A 10,144-nucleotide genomic window follows, 5' to 3' on the forward strand; every position below is an offset into this window, starting at 1 on the left:
GTCGGACGCCCATATAGGCCCCCCGGTTTGCGTTTGGTTTGCGGGATTTCAGGGACATGGCTGCCGCTCCGGCCAGTAGATTAGCAGATAGGAGCTTATCTCAAGCAGTTTGGGCAACGCAAAAAAAAGAGGGAAAAGGGAACCATGAGAAATATCTTATTACATTGATTTTATTTTGTTGATTTCACGGATAATTGATTTCATTTGTTTTGAACAAACAATATATTGATGTTTTGTCTTATCCAGGAGATATGATTGGTTTTATGTCCAATGACTGTGTTGAGGACTGAGACACACGATATGTGAGCCATGGAGTTTGCACCTTATTCTACAATGGCTTCCAGTTGATATTAGCTAATTATCTTGATGTATTTTTCTCTTGCCAATGGTACATCTACTCCTACTGATTTTATATATCCAGGTTAATCATATTTTCACATCCATAAAAATATATTTGCACGACCATCGTTACAAAAAAAGTGCCGACAAAAATTATTGTTAGATTTGGCATAACATTTATTATGATTCTGTTTGCTTAAAAACCAAATAATGTTAATTGAGCTAATAATTTAGACATCCATGATTATGGAAGCAAGTAGTGAGAGGAGGAAGTCAATAATTACTCTTTGCAAATTGTGGTAAGTTTCCAATTGAACTACTTATTTGACTGTTCATTTTATAGGTTTGGCATGCATGTAGGATCATGAAGGGTTCATGTTTATTTGTTGTTTTATAGTTTTTGAACTAATGGGTACGCGTGCATGTGGTTAATGATTTTATTAGAAGCTAAAACAAGGCATCCAGTTGACCAATGTTTTAGGATGCCGATGAACTTTTGACATATGAACTAGGTAGTCTACAAAATGTTAACCTCTTGTTCTAACGTGTTAATTTTATCTAGGCCGAATCACTTGTCCTGAATATACCGCAAAAATTGCTGTGACTAACAAAAGTGATTGTGGTTGATTCTGGGACCTTATTCATCTAGGTTAGCAAAACTTTTTTAAATAAATTTAGTGAGCTATGGACATGGAAGAATTTTTGTTTTGCAACGCACGGAGAACTTTTCTAGTTTAACCAAGGGGTAATTTGGGAATTGTAGTCAATATCCGATGCAACTATCCAGTACTCCAGATCCACGGCCATGTTCTTCCACCACCGTGGGCGTGGCCGGAACTGCAGCCACAGGGAGGAGACGTGGGTCGTAGGTATAGTGATTTAGTACTCCTCCGTTACAGATACTAGTAGAACGCCCGTGCGTTGCTACGGGCTATAGTGCATATAAGTGAATCAAACAAATGATTTAGTTTGTCCTCAAGGTCGAAGCTCATTTCTTCCAGTCTGGGCTCTCCAAATCCAGACCATATGTGGGGAAGAAATGTGGTTGTCTTATTTTCAACACGTGGGCCCAATACAGAAACCCTGCCCCATGACACACCCTTTCCTTTTTCTGAGCCCTCTCCTTTAAAATTGAGTGATGCCCCCCGCTCTCCGCCTTAATCCCCTCCCCTTGTGTATGTGTCGATCCACCACCAAGGCGTGCACCGAGTCCGTGCGGATTCCTAGTTCTTTCATCTCTATGTTCGATCAGACATTGGATTACAAAGATCCATCGTGAGTTGTAAGAAGCCAATTAGCAAGTTTAAAATGGACCAAAAGTGAATTTATTCACATAGTGCTGGATGCCCATGTGTTGCCACATGCTAAAAAAACTATATGTACAACAAGAAATGTGCTAACAAAATGTTTTTACAAAAAGAAAGGCTGTGTGACATGAGCCATATACTATTTACATGTGATGATATCTCATGCTCATGATGTGGTAGATAAATGTATCTCCTCGTCATCTTCATGCCCCCTCCCTCTTCTCAGCCACCACATGACACTCCACTTCCTCCCACAATCCTTCTTCTTGTTGTTTTCTTCCCGCACCTCCACCTTGCATCAAAATATTAAATGCCTTGTCAAACTTTCACAATTTTCAAAGGTTAGCCATCCCCTAAGATTATACATAACTTATATGTGCACAGAATAAGGATAACGAAAAGGCATACCAAATGTCCTGCGAGAGATAAAATTCAGGGTGATATCTTATACTCTATGCAATCAATTTTTAAGATAATCTCTTTGTAGCTTTAGTCAAGATTGTGACCCTCGCACATTCCACAGAATAAACATCCAATGCTGACCACATAACTGATTTAATAGTTGAAATATGCCTATGATAAATAAAGTTTACTCAGAACAGTTTTTCTAAGAAAGGCAGATAATTTACTTAAGTGAAAAAGGAGAGTTTTGGGTTCATCTCAAATTATTGCATATATTAGAAGCAGAGGGTCACAGAACAATTAACACAATAGAAAATCCATGTTATATGTACTCCATGATGGCCTTTGTTTGTATGGCTACAATAGTTTTGTGAAGGAAACAGTGAAGACTCAATAGCATCAACTTACTTTATGTTTAGAAATTGTAGTCACATATAACCTAGAAAAATTTATCTTTCCAACTTCTTGGACATACAATAAAATTGTGCTATTCTGTATAGTGGCAAGAAATATGACTACAAACTTCTACTTTGATCAGCCATACACAACGATCGGTAAGAATATATAGCTATGATATTGTGCGAAGACCAAAAATGGAGAAAATATGCATGCAAAAGGAGATCAACAATAAAAAACTTGATGCATAACTACTTGCATCCAGTGAAGATTGTAACTAAGAGCAAGCAATTACAACAAAATCGCACCTTTTTTACTATTTCATGTAGAAAAGAACACAAGCTATCATGTTCACTTTCGTCCAAAGAAGTCAACATTATTTATTTCCTGCAAACAAAATATGCACATCAGAATTTAGTCCGAAGATGAAGGGTAATTTTGAACAAATAATGCTATCATGCATATCTATATACCGTTGACTCTACAAAAAAAAACCTACTTGATAACTACAAAGAAATAATATTGGAACTCTTTAACACAAAACTGGTAGGGGGTTCATTCACAATCTGTATACTTAAAGCAGGATCATGGTTCCAACTTGAATAAGCAATGTCAAGAGTGAATTAGCTACAGAGCCATTAGATCATTAGAACACAACCACGAGGAACGTGTCTGACACTTAAAAATAGTATATAGTAGATGTACACTAACAATAAGTAATAGTCACCTGGTAACCTCACGGGAGACAACAATATATGCATAGTTTGGTTTTGATGCGGCCATGTCTATCCGGCTTTGGGAAAGAGGCAGACTGGGGGTATTAACTGAGTGCTGAAAGACTATAGGTAGCCAATGGATAACCGTGTTTTGTACCCCCAAATAATTGTCGGTTAATACAAATGTCAAAAGAATCAAGAGTACCATGAGGTTGTAACTTGAAAGAGGTGAACACAGGAGCAAATAAAATGTGTAGACATTAAGATTGATTAATTTGTATGTTGTCTTGTATCATTTAGGTGATCAATTTAAAATTATTTCCCTTCGAACATTGTAGTACTCGACTTGAAAAAGCTGACACTAATACAATCAGGCATATGCAGTCTGGATGAACACCAGTTGTGTTTGATTAATCATTTAATATCTAATCAAGATAAAATTAATACATACCTAGAGGTCGGATAAGATTAATTAGAACGGTGTGTGAGCACAGCACCAGCGAGCTGCACAAACAATTATAGAGAATATATACTACTACCACTACCAACTACAACTTGTGACCAATCACATAAAGATATATATTTAGAAAGATGTGCTTGCTACGACTTCTAAATTGATATATCATACTGTATTTTGTCTCTTTTCACTTCTTTCCTCTCCTCATCTCGTTGGCTAGTCTTCTCTGATTATTTGTTGTCAATTCTTTTATCAAGGTTATGCAAAAAGAAAGTTCAAAATATTCAGATCAAAGATAAATCTCTATGAAAACTAATTATTCAAGAGCGACGATGCAAATTAAAAGATGAGACAACACCTTGATGAAAAAATGCAGATCCACTTGTATGGCGTCCAAATATGTTACCCAGTGGGTTTCTTGTTCACTGAGCAAAGTTCAGCACTTTCATGAAATTAATTAGTAGAATTATTGTAACACCAAGCATGTACAAGTATCCCAAGATGACCACGAGTGAAATTTCTACTGTAGTGCATACTAAACATACATGACCTTTTTCTTCTTGAATCCATCAAATTTTTATTTCATTTAGAGCATCATGATGTCGTGAATACAACTTCAAAACTATTTAGAGCATCATGACCTCAACACTTCTAAGTCTGAAATCATCTCTATAAATGATTTGTGGAGCAATTCGTAAACTGCAGTCAGTAGACAAATTAATTAGATTGTGCATGCATGAGACGATGGATTGTGTAGATGATCCCTAAGCTGTGGAACAGTACAACCAGAGAAAATAGCAGTCAAAGGGAGGAATTAGCTAGCTAGATTGTGGATGCATGCATGAGTCAGCCGGCGCAAGGGGAGTTGCGCTGAGCGCCATGACGAACTCGGAGTCTGGGCCCGAGCCGTTGCGCCTCGGCGGTAGACAGGGCCAGCACAACCGCTGCTCGCTGGGCCGCTACTCGCTAGTGCCCACCGCGCTGTTGAATCGGCCGCCGATTGTAGCCACTATATACAGTGTTCGCGCCGCCATGATTGTGCCCGACGAGGACGGTACGGGGCGGCGGAGTCGTGCATATCCGGCGGTGAGATCAACCAGCGAGGCGAGGTGACCGGCAGCGAACGGGCAGGGCCTGCGGCGTCGTCTGCAGATCTCCTGGAACAGAGAAAAAGAGAGAGAGGTAGAGACTGAGGAAGGAGAGGTAGGGCGCAGGAAGAGGAGAGGGATACTGGTGTCCATGGCGAGGCCTCCGTTGTCCACCGGCAAACCTCCATGGCTAAGGTAAGGTGCACCTACACCCGTAACACACCAGCATGACCTGACGGTGAACGGGTTCACGTGACGAGCGCGGGGCTGGCAATCACCGTTTCCTGGTCCTCCTCGCTGATGCATAACGGGCACGCATCGCTGCCTGGGTCGCTCACCATGAAGAAGAAGATAGGGTGGAGGAATTGAGCGAGGGAGGAGGAATCGAGCGGCTTGTACGGCAGGGGGCCAAACCATGATAAAAATCAGTACAACCCGTGCGAGGTGGAGAACGAAATGACTTACCTATAGCTCATGATTCGATTGAGATGATAGGGAAGGAAGGAAAATTGTGATTTAGTCAGACAAAGTTTTGGAAAGTTCTGATTCAGCTGAGAAATAGATGGAAATAATGCCTCATGATGATTAGGAGATCACGATTAGGGTATGGCAAGAAGAACTTTTTTGTAAAGCTTTGATTCTGAGTTTTACCATACATGGATTACCATATTCGAAATTTCCTTAGTTATAGCCTTACCATACATGGATTGATTTATTACTATAATTATCATATTTGAGATTTCTGAGTTTATAGCCTTACCATATGTGGATTAATTGTGATTGATTACCATAAACAACACGTTGGATGTTGTCGGCCAGACGAGAAAGAGGAAAACCGATGGGAGGTGGGACGAAGAAAAACCAGACGAAAAAAAGCCAGACGAAAAAAAACCAGACAAAAATGATGGGACTATTCAACCAACTCGTCCATTAAGAATAGAGATAACTACGGCCTTGTGGAACTCAGTTTACGTATGCGCTTCCGTGCAGGGGACGGACGCCACGGCGAGATATCTTGACATTAAACACGCAGCAGCAGCCGCAAACGACCAAATTGAACGTTGAGATCTCATGCGATTTCTTGCCAGAGAAGATCGAGGGAGAAAACACATCGGCCGGCCGGCGATAAAAAGCAACATATGTTGGGTCAAACACATAGAGAAACACGAGAGTAGAGTTCTTCAATAAGTATACTACTATCATCATCAACGAGTCAACCAAGTCACCCGCTGCTGATTAAGTTCATTACAACTAAAAACTTTGATTTCCAAACACACGCCGCGCCACCAACAGAGCCGCACACGCCCGCGATCTCGCAACAAACCCAACAAGGAAACGACGACGTACTGGCTGAACTGATGAACTGATGGGGTCGCTCTCGATCGCGAGGTAGCGCGCAGCTCAGACCGCCGCGCCGCCAGCGCCCTCCGCCTGGCCGCCGCCGGCTCCGGCCTGCGCCTGCGGGTTCCCGCGCGCCTGGATCTTGGCCAGAATGCACTCGCCGATGTCGCCGATGGCGCCCTTGGCGAACAGGAAAAGGATGATGCACGCCACACCGTCAAGGAAACCCCATCCGTACTCGTCCATGGACTAGCTAGAGGACTAGCTTGGCGTGCGTGCGTGGTTGGATGGGCAGAAGAGAGGAGAGTGCGATGGGTCGATGGGATGCAGAGCAGAGGAGTGACGAGTGGTGGAAGAAAGTGATTACTCCTAGATGGGAGAGGGGTTTAAAACGCACACGCTCTCTCTGCGCTCCGGCCGGTCCATGGGTAGTCTAATCTCTGTCTAGTGCTCCTGACGTGTAAAATGGGACCGTCATTTTCTGCAGACGCGGTGCCAAGGTCGACGCGGTAGGTCGTCTTTTGGACGCACGCCCGATGTGTCGAAACAAGGTAGCTAGCCGTCCATCGATCAGCCGGCTGGCCCTGTGGCCTGTGCTGCATACGGAAACGGAGGGATGCATGCGCTTTCCTCCTGAAATGGAGCTATTGGTAAAGACTTAGTGAACAAATCTGCAAGATTATTACAAGATTTTGTTTGCAAAATATGAATTTCTCCAGAATAAAATGTAATACATGAGGAAAAATCAGTTTGGGAGCAATAGGTTTTGCGATATTACTTCAAATCTAGCCATATGCATCTGAGCAACATATGCATCATTAGCCTCATAGATAATGGTTGGTGATTCTAATGAACCAATACCACATGATGTTTGAATATGGCTAATCAGTCTGTGAAGCCATACACAATCTCGTGAGGCTTCATAACTATTTTAGACTGGTTAGTGGAATTTGCTACTAAAGTTTGCTTTGTTGCTTTCATGGAATAGCAATTCCATCATATAAAAAATACAAACCCCATTTTTGACCTGGCATTACGAGGACCAGAAAGTTATCCAAGGCCAATATAACCAATTAGGTCCATTTCTTGATTTTCTCGATAATATAAACCAAATTATTTAGTACCATGCAAATATCTTAAGATATTCTTTACTCTTACCCAATAAATCCTGTTGGAGTTGCACTATGTCTAGCCAATACATTTATTACAAAGACAATGTCAGCTCCAACAATTTTGTGTTGCAAATCTAATATTCCCGAAACTTCACATTCAGATTCACTAGTACGTCGATCTAAGGACCGAATGCCTGTAACATTCCAATCTATTTCCTGTCATTTTTTATGATTTGTTTTTTCCCCTGATGCCAGGAAATGTTCCCCGTCAAAATTTTAATCAGCACACTGGATTATGAACAGGTTCATGTTAGGGGTTCTAAGTATTTTACAACTGGCATTGAATTGGTACGTATACAACACAATCGAATTTTCGCGGATGAAAAATACTTTGCTGATTGCTCCATACTATTTGAAACGTGGAAGTTTCATCATTTGCAGTTGGTCTTGCTTGTATCAACCCTTGGGCGTGTAAAACCACATGTCCATAACAGCTAAATTCCAATTCTCTGCAATAGTGGCCTTGTAATTAGTTTCACTCTTTTAATTAAATATTCAGCCATTTCATTTTGTGTATGACCATAGGGTGTCGAATGTTCTAGACGGATACCTGTAGCCGTAAAATAATCACTAACTGTGCATGAACTAAATTTCGTGGCATTATCCATTCTTACTGTTTTTATCGTATGTTCAAGGATGACCTGCTGACAATTCAATAATTTGGCAAAGACATGTCGACGAGTGGATAATAAACAAACACATGACCATCTAGTGGATGCATATATTAGCACCATGAAGTACCTAAACTGTCCATAGTGTACTGGACCACATATATCACCTCTAATTCTTTCAAGAAAGTTAAGTGACTCCTTTTAAAATTTGAGGTATGATGGCTTAATATTTAATTTCCCAATAGCACATGCGGCGCATATAAAATCGGATGATTTGGGAAATCTTCTAATTGATAAATTATGAGGAAAATAATTAAGTATAATTGTTCTCATCACACCCTATTCCAGGATGACTAAGGCGATCATGCCATGTTTTGAATTTATCAAGGTTTTGAAATAAAATAAATTGTACGCAATATAAGGTACGGATTCTTCCTACATTGGATTGTTTCACCTAAAATTTATTTCTTCCCTTATGTAGTCTATTTGCTTGGGTTCGACCGGTGCCTGATAATTTGAACAAAATAGACCGGTTGTGAATGAGACAATGTTTATTGCAAGATTCGTTGAAGTATTTATATGTTCTCAAGGGGGTGCTTACAAATTTTCTTTTTAACTTGGCGCTCACATTGCTTTTTTTTATAAAAAAACGGTGCTTATAAAGACGGTTCGCTATGTACAACGTCAAGATTCTAACTGCCAGGGGTGATTACAGTACGAGTTACCAAGGCCGGCCCTTCTGTAATCCCTCGGGTACGCATGGCTGCCTATAGTTCGGGGAGCGAGAGGGGTTAGGGGAAGCCCATATGTTCTCTCTGATCGCACGAGGAATGTCCCCTTAATAATTTGGTGGAATCGGGAGCATGTGAGTGTGATCATACGCAGGAGATGGGCAGTTAGATAGACATCGACCGGTCAATTAACATTGCAGCAGCAACAGTAGAAACTGCTCCTGCAATTGTCGCCAAAGAAAACTAGATCGGGGGAGAAATGCAAACATAAGTAGGAGTACTGTATTAATTTTAGTCTTTTGATTAAATATTCAGCCATTTCAATTTGAGTATGAACATAGGGTACTGAATGTTCTAGATGGATATCTAAAGTCAAAAAATAATAATTAAATGTTTGTGAACTAAATTTAGCTGCATTATCCATTCTTATTGTTTTTATCGTGTGTTCGGGATGATTTGCTCACAAGTTGATAATTTGAGCAATTAATTTTGCAAAGACATGGTTATGTGTAGATAACAAACGCGGATGCATCTATTAGCACCATGCAGTACCTAAATCGTCCATAGGGGTTGTATTGGACCACATATATTTCCTTGAATTATTTGAAGAAAATTAAGTTAGTCATTTGTAAGTTTGAGGCATACAAAATCCATTGATTTGGGAACATCTAATTGGTAAATTATGGCCAAAAAATTACGTGTAGTTTTTCTCATCATACGTCTTCCAGAATGACCAAGGATTTCATGTCAAGTCTTATCATCATGAAGGAGTCAACGACAACGCCCTGCTATGACGTTTGCCACAACGTAAAAGCGATCATTTTTTTTTTGTAGACTAATACCGAATTACCGAGGCAATCTCATTGACAGTACGGCAGGCTTGGCTGACTGCAGTTCGTAGAAATCGTACGAGGAGTGTTCCCTTAATAATTTGGTGGGATCGGGTGCACTATGATTGCGCGCAGGAGATGGACGGTTAGCTATCGACTGCACAATTAAGAATGCTGCTGCAGCAGCAGAAAACAGCTCCTGTAATTATCGGCAAAGAAGCTAGATCGGGGGAGAAACGCACATATATATATCGGGGGAGAAGCAGCTCCTGTCGCGATTACAAACATAAGTACTGTATAAAACATAAGCTAGATCCTGGGAGAAAATATAGAGTACGTAGAGTTCAATATATCATCATCATCAACATCAACGGGTCAAGGACCATGCATGCATGTCCCTGCTAATGAGTACCAGACTGCCAATTAACTCCATTATTACAACTAAACTCTGATGCTGATCGAGTGACGCCTCTCACCTCTGGGCTATCCCTCGCGAAGTCGCGAGCTCAGGCCGCCGCGCCTGCGCCTCCCGCCTGGCCGCCGCCGGCTCCACCATGCGCCTGCGGCTTCCGGATCAACGCCAGGACGATCCGGCCGGTGTAGGCGAGGATCCTCACCGCGAGCAGGAAGCTGGCTGTGTACTGTACACCGCCAATGAAACCCGCTTCATACTCCCCCATGACCGCCACCGCCCGCCCACCGGTGTGTGTGTGTGTGTGTGTGTGTGTGTGTGTGTGTGTGTGTGAGAGAGAGA

General features: G+C 41.4%; 1 long non-coding RNA gene across 1 annotated transcript; it reads right to left on the reverse strand.

Moving 5' to 3' along the window:
- Positions 1-1,648: 1,648 nt before the first annotated feature.
- LOC119359056 lies at positions 1,649-2,975 on the reverse strand. The gene is made up of 2 exons (XR_005172367.1): positions 2,753-2,975; positions 1,649-1,938 (listed from the first exon to the last, which is right to left on the reverse strand). It is a non-coding gene; the product is annotated as an uncharacterized LOC119359056 (long non-coding RNA).
- Positions 2,976-10,144: the final 7,169 nt, after the last annotated feature.

This window comes from Triticum dicoccoides, chromosome 2A, assembly GCF_002162155.2.
Source record: "Triticum dicoccoides isolate Atlit2015 ecotype Zavitan chromosome 2A, WEW_v2.0, whole genome shotgun sequence".
NCBI lineage: Eukaryota > Viridiplantae > Streptophyta > Magnoliopsida > Poales > Poaceae > Triticum > Triticum dicoccoides.